Raw genomic sequence first — 7,552 nt, forward strand, 5'->3', positions numbered from 1 at the left:
GGGAGGAGGGGATTAAAGCAGAGTAGCTGTCGCCGTGTGTCCCACACTCGTGTGTAAACGAAGGGAAGGTCAGCCCGGTCACTTGAAGAGTTTTGAAGAAAATTCAGCAAAGATTTAAAAAGACCGAGAAAAAGGTTTCATCGCCTCATGAAAGAAACCTGAATGACATAAACCAGTCTGAATTAGCCTATATTTGAGGCAGTAATTAGAAAAAAAAATGCTTGGAATTATTTAGTGTTTTGCTTCTAAGAATTTCAAGAGCTGTTTAATTGTATTATCTCATCAACTCTCATGGTAGGCATCATATTCTTAAGGGAGTATGTTACTATTCTCATTTTATATGTAGATTTAAAAATTGGAGAGTTGAAACAAAAGTTTAAGGTCACAGAAAAGGTCCATGTTTTAAATTTGATTTTCGTTGTGTGTACCAGTCTAGTTTAGGAAGGTTACTCCCCCAAAATAGATCCGATATGCAGGGAACCATCATTTTCGTGGAGTGAATGAGATAAAACAGCATTATAGAGTAAATGTGGGCAGACTGAAAGTCAGCTGTGACCCACGAGTTCAGTAATTACACATTCTGATCAAGAATGTTGATTTACTGTATGTTTTATAATGTAACTAGCCATCTGCGGACACTTAATAAAAAAGTAAACACAGCAAATACATTCACTACAATCTTAGGAGGATGCCTTACTCTATTTTTTAAATCATCTTTTCTCCTCCGTGTCTTCTACTTAATATTTCTAGCAGGCTATAAAGAATTAGTCATTACATTTGAAATGAGGCCAATACAATAGAAATAAAATAGAACTAATTTTATTAGGACAAAACATACACAAATGGCAACTCAGAGTGGAACAGCAGCCCTATGTCAGGTCCAAGGTCATGAGCTTTGCAGCTTTATTCCAGAAGGCATATCTTCAAGGCTTTCCATAAGACCTTGGCTTTCTGAAATCACTCAGAGTTTTACATTGTCGCATTATTCGATGAAGTAGCTCCTTGTCCATTTGAGCGGCACTGTCTGGAATCTGTAACTTGAAGCACTGCCAAGCAAGGCTCCAGTCTTGTCCACTGATTAAGGTTACAGAAATTCTAAAATCACGATTACTCTGTCTAAAGCTGAAAGTCAGGAGAAACTTTGAGAATAAACAGTAACTTGTCACAAAGACTGAATTCAAAGCTTCCACACTTAACAATATGTGCCGATAAATGTTAATTTATTGTTGCTGTATCATTATCGTTATTATTCGTTTAACCTCACATCTTTAAACTCATGGAAAAAAGAGGCCAGACAACCCGATTTAAGAGAGAAAGGCTAATTTACAGTTTCAACACATTCAAAAAGTACTTCGAGCTATGTTTCACTCCCACCGCCTTCATTCGGAGTGACTCGACCACAATATGACAGCAGTGAACTGGCCTTCCTGAGAAGGTGAAAGTTAAAGTGAACTCATTTGTGGTATTTATTCACTTAATCCTTCTCCGGATAATTGCTCGTCCAGTTTTTTCCTCCCCTTCGACGTTTTGCTCAGACCCTCCCTGCTCAACGAGGCCACCCTGTCTCGCCCGTGAACACCTGACACTCTGCCTTCGACCCCATTCCCGATCCTGTCTTGCCCTCCTTATTATTTTTATACGGCAGTTATCAAATTCCAATATACCACGTGATCCACTTATGTATTTTATTTCCCGTCTACTGCTGCTAACATACACGCTGCACGATGACAGAGAACTTCGTTTCGTTCACTTTTACATCCCGAACACTAGATTACTGCCTGACACTCAAAAAAATAAAGATTGATCAACAAACCCGTTCTTTCCGAGTATTCTGTCCTGTCTCTATTAGAAACGATCTCTGTTGTTACTTGGTTTAATTATAGCATGGTTCATGATGAATAGACAACAAGAATTCTGGTGACAACACAGGATAAAAGTTATAATTCATCACATACACGTGTGACTTGGTTTAGAGACGGAATACGCTCCAGGGGTCCTAGAATCACCATTTCAATGTTTAATTCTGACTGCCCCATGGAAACCTTTTAATTAGGTTGGCCGATGAAATGATCTTTGGTAAAGTAAAATATACCCAATAAAAGCCAAAAAAAAAAAGGTAAATATACTTTCTGTTGAATTTTCTATTCTAATGAGTCCTCTATGAATAGGAACTAATATTAAAATAATGAGTTAACATTTATTAGGAGTTAACACACACACACACCATTTCCCAAATGTAATCTGGGGTTAAGTAATGACAGCCGGCACTTCGGAAGTCCCAGTATGTCAATCAAAATGCTTTTTGTCTTAAAAAGTTTGGTACAGACCTGATGGGAGCGATTCCGTTGAACCATTAATAATCTCCCGAAGGGTCTGCGTTTTACCCCGACATGTATGGAAGTCTGAGGAACATAACTACAAATTCCGGGAAACACTTTTTATCCCAAAGATTTTTTTCAGTTATTCGAGAATTCGCACACGTGGTTCTGGAGGGAATATTTTTCCTCAACCCCCTCTTCACCTGTCCAGGATTTCTCGTCTCTCACGCCCAGACGCCTCGGCCTAATTTTAAACGCATTTCCAGTCTGGCTTCCTTTTCTCAGCTCTTCCCAAGAAAATGTCCCTTCCCGCAGCTGCGTCGCCTCAACGGCCCGTGAACACCGCCATCTGCATCTTTTCTTCTCCATTACTCGTGAGCCGGTCCTTACCGCCCACGGCCCCCACCTCTGCCAGCCCTGAAAGTCGCCACCCCAGTGCCTGCTCGTCTGTTACACTATCTCACGCTGAGGGCGACCAGCCATCCTGGGGCTTTAGCACGGGACGGCTTGTGTCTGGGGACCTGGGACAGTGAGTCACATCTCATACACCCACTATCTTTCGGGATGGGACAGTGAGTCACATCTCATACAGCCTCCCTTGTCACCCACTATCTTTCGGCCGCTCCGCTCCCCTTACATTCCACGAGATAAGCCTCTCCCTCACGTGGCTACTTCCTCGTGTCCATTAGTCTTGACTCCATTAGGTCCTCGAGGTCAAGGGCGGCTCTGGATTAATTTCACCATCCGGACTTCCTCACTGGGAACGACACCCCCCACTGCACGCCCGAAGCTGGCAGATCTACACCAAATCCAGGAGCGACTTGTCACTCTTCTCTGCGGTCACGGCTGACCCCTGCGGGTGGGTTAGCCCAGCCACGAAAGGGGCCGTGGGCTACTGGAATCCCTTCAGAAAAGGAACTGGAAGCAAAAAGCGGGTGGCAGAGTCAGCATTGCTGCCTCAGTTTACCTTCCTCAGGTGCAAGGAGAAGCCCATGAGAGAAAGCCAGAGTTTCTAGCTTAATGTAAGGGTTTAACTCCGTTTAGCAGATGAGCTGCCGTTACTCACACCTTGCTTAAATGTCCCAGCTTTGTATGTATTGGCCAGTAACATGACAGGGCATTAAGCAAAGGGTCTTATGCCCCGTTTGAAAAAAAGCCTTCGCAGAGCAGAGTTTTTTCTTTAATCCTTCCTTTAGCCTCAGACAATTCTAAACATACAGATCAGCTGACTGGCATTGTTTCACGTTTCTGTAGATCCGTCTGGCGAAACCGAAGACCGCTGCCTTCTCTTATAAGCTTCTGCATCCGACTTGTTGCAAAATATTGTGTTGGTTTAAATATAGAGAGAACTTCCAGCCTCATACAGATAGGTGGTGGGAAAAGGCAAAAGTATCTTTTTAACTTCTTATTTGGAGAGAATTGTAGATTTACACGCAGTTGGAAGAAATGAGACAGAGAGATCCCGTGTACCCCTCACCCCACTTTATCCGATGGTAGCGCCTTGCATGAGTACAGGACAACCTCACAACCAGAAAATCCACAATGACAGAACCCAGTGAACGGATTTAAGTTCCGCCAGTTTTTCCATGTGCTCGTGTGTGCGTGTGTTCAGTTCTGTGCGATTTTATCCCGTGTGTTCACCCGTGTGACCGACGCCCCAGTCAAGTCACAGACAGCCTGTCACCCAGGTCTCTCGGGCTGCACTTCGGTAACTGGGGTCACTTTCTACTCTCTTCCCGCCTCCCTAACTGGGGACCCCACCCACCTTTCCTAAGGCGGTCTTTTTAACAGCCTTTTTAGGTGGTCATGGATATTCTTTGACACTATTCCACCATTTGACAAGTGGTGGGCTTCTAAAGACTAGCTGCAAAGTAGAATCTGAAACCATTATCAATGAACTTTTCGTAAGCCATTTTGAATGGTCTCGTATCCATTCACGATTCCGTGATACCAAAAAGATCTTGGCCTTTGGAAAATATTGGTTCGCTGAGCTTATAGATCTTCCAAGTGTTGGCCTAGTCCATTAAAAAGTATCGAGAAATCACGCTTGTTAATATCGCCACCAATGTCTCAGAAAAGTCTTTAAGTGTTTGGAAAGTTGTCGAACTCATAAAAAGCAGCTATGAGTTTCCCCAAATCCTGATTTTTGCTTTGAAGCTCAAATGTACCATTGGCAACAAACACCATCTGTGGTTTTCCATGAAATATAATACAGTGTCACTTTGTCCATTTTCGAGAAAATGTCTTTCAGATCCCCAAAACTGTCTACCAGCTGTTCTTTCAACTAAACATGGTGTCACGTGAAAACACGTGAGTAGGTCGGCATTCAGCTCAGAACTCACTGAAGAGCTCTCTCATAGAACAGTCATCTTACCAGGGGCCACGGCGGGATAGCTTTACATGTATTTCACACTTTGTCAGGTAAAATATTAAACACCTGTACTCAAGAGTCAGGGTTTAATTAAATTAATAATTTTTACTGCTTCGTCAAGGACATTTTGGAACGAACCTGGCATTTTGTTCCTTTCACTGCAGGTGCGTGTGACTCTGAATAAGTTACCGGTACGATGTGGTGCCACTGCCCCGACTTCCCGTCCTGACCACTGTTCTCACACCATCAGTGCAAATGTCAAGAGTCAAAACGAGTAAATTACATGTGAGCATAATTATGAAATAGTTTTGACTTGCGGGGCCCTGGAAAGTCTCAGGATCTCTTGGGGCCCGCAGACGCCAGCTGGAGAAAGCTGAGCTGAGCTACCGCGGGCCGTGGCGATTCACAAGATGCCCAGAGTGACGGTGACCATAGGGGCTGACTCTCCTCGCAGAGCCGACAGGGACAAATCCGCGCGTGATTTCTAAGAAGAGCCATTCCATACAGTTCTCCCGTTTCCCCTCGCACTAACCCATTACCCTCTTTGTCCAATTCTTCTACATTTCTTCCCTTGGTTCTTATTTTTATCAACTTCTATTTATGTATCTGTCACCAGATTTCTGTCTTAGCCAGTTCTCCTCGGTACCGTCTTCCTGATAGAATGTGCTGAGCTGGACCGAGTGGGTGGGGTTAGAGCACACACCTCTGAGTAAGGCATGACCCTCAGGCTACCTCCCCAAGTGTAAGATTTGGGGGTTAAAAAAAGACACAAAAGTAACGAGTGATGAATTTTCGGAGAATCACACCCAGGCAGATGCCCTGCCAGGACTGTTTCCAGCTCAGAGTTCTCAAATGACAAAAAAGTCCCAGGGGGTCACGCTGCTTGAGGCTCAAGGAGGGTCATGGGATGAGTCTCTGAATCGTGGCATCGAGACTTGTCACCATTGGGGACCCCCGCTCAGAACCAGCTGTGTGGCTGAAGCGAAGTCTCTGCAGACTGGTTCCTCTGGCACGGCAGAGGCAGGGTCCTGGCAGGCGACCCACAGTCCTTGAAGGGCACGAGGACTCTGCCAGGGTGGACGGACCTGTCACCTGGCTGCGCACGGGCCTTCTCACTTGAAGGCACGCACGGGGTCTCCCTGCTCTCTCCATGGCTCGGAACAGCCCTCGTTAGTGGGTGACATCGGCTGGGGCAAGTACTTCCAGAACTTAGTTTCCTCCGTCCCTGTCCCCCTTCTAAGCTCCCGACTTGCTGACAAGCCGACTGGATAACCAGGTGACCCGAGGCCTCCCAAATCCAACGTGCCGAAAAGTAACCTTGTCCCTGAAACCATGTCTCAGGTCATGTAGCATCATGATCATGCGCCAAGTCGCCTCAGAGAGAAACCTGGGTGGGGCGATCGGGACCCCTCCGCAAACCCTTATCCACGACTCGAAGCTCCAAAAAGCGAGGAAACCAAACCTGGCATCAGAGCTCGTTTGGCACCAAACTTAACTTGAAGACGTCAGGCTGTTTGTGGTCCTTCTCACACTTGGTGAGGATGTTTATATTTGGGTGCAGAAACACGAAGGTGTTTGTTTATGGGGCACTGCCCCATGCCCCGCTGGGAGTGTTAATATTCATACATGCGCCATGTTACTAAAAGCCCCCAAGTTCTAACTTCTGGGACTTCCCGGGACCCCTGAGTTTGGAGAAGGGGCTGCCATCCTGCCTGTGGTGACCGAGTCCTTTGATCTTCCAGGCATATCGCCCCCAGCACCTGCCTCGTGCGTCACTCCCCAGCGCCACCAGCAGAGGTCCCGGCTTCCCTAATCTGCCTCCTTCTCGCCGCTTTTCCTATTCCTGACCTTGCCCCGGTCAAACCCGCGACTTCCATGTTTGCTAACAGCGTCTTTCTGCAGTTAAATCTAAAACCAGAACACTGCTCTGCTTTACTCCAGCACGGCCCCCGCCCCGAGCTGGTCTTCCAAAATGTCATTCCGGAGCAGCCTTCTGGGTTTCTGCCCTACCCACGCGCCCGCTGCACGACTTCACTGTTTTCATTTATGTTGACTCATTTTTTACTTAATTTATTTGCATACGAATCTGATTTTCATTGCGGCGAATGGAAAACCCATACACAGACGGCGACATAAATGTAAACACTAGAAAAACTCCAGTGACACACCCCGACCGACCGACGCACCGGGCGACCGCAGGCACAATGAATTCTCCTTCGCCTGAGCCCAGGACACGTGGCTTATTCTTCTGCCATGGAACTAACTTTATTCCCACCATTTTCCATAGCGGGGGCTTTGGAACCTACGGTTGGGCCACGAGGAACGAGCGTCAGGGCTGGACCTGCGGCTCCCCGCGCGCTCCTGTTCTAGTGGGTCCGCGGCCCGCAGACTGGTCTGGAACCCGCTCGGGCGCGCTCGGCAGCCGGCTCTGGCTGCGCAACGACGCTCCGGGGCCGCAACCCGCCTTCGCGACACGCCCCGCAGCGCCGGGCCGTCCACACCTTCAGCTCCAGTGACACACCCCGACCGCCACCGCTCTTTACAGGAGCGTGGTCTCCGCGAACCTCCCCCTCGGCTGGCCTCGCTCCCGGCCACGTGGGCGCAGCGCTTCGGAGTCCAGGCGCCCGCGGGTGCGCGCAACGACGCTCCGGGGCCGCAACCCGCCTTCGCGACACGCCCCGCAGCGCCGGGCCGTCCACACCTTCAGCTCCAGTGACACACCCCGACCGCCACCGCTCTTTACAGGAGCGTGGTCTCCGCGAACCTCCCCCTCGGCTGGCCTCGCTCCCGGCCACGTGGGCGCAGCGCTTCGGAGTCCAGGCGCCCGCGGGTGCGTGGCCGCGGGGCCCGGAGCGGGCGCGTG

Source organism: Pteropus alecto, unplaced genomic scaffold, assembly GCF_000325575.1.
Source record: "Pteropus alecto unplaced genomic scaffold, ASM32557v1 scaffold189, whole genome shotgun sequence".
Classification (NCBI taxonomy): Eukaryota; Metazoa; Chordata; class Mammalia; order Chiroptera; family Pteropodidae; genus Pteropus; species Pteropus alecto.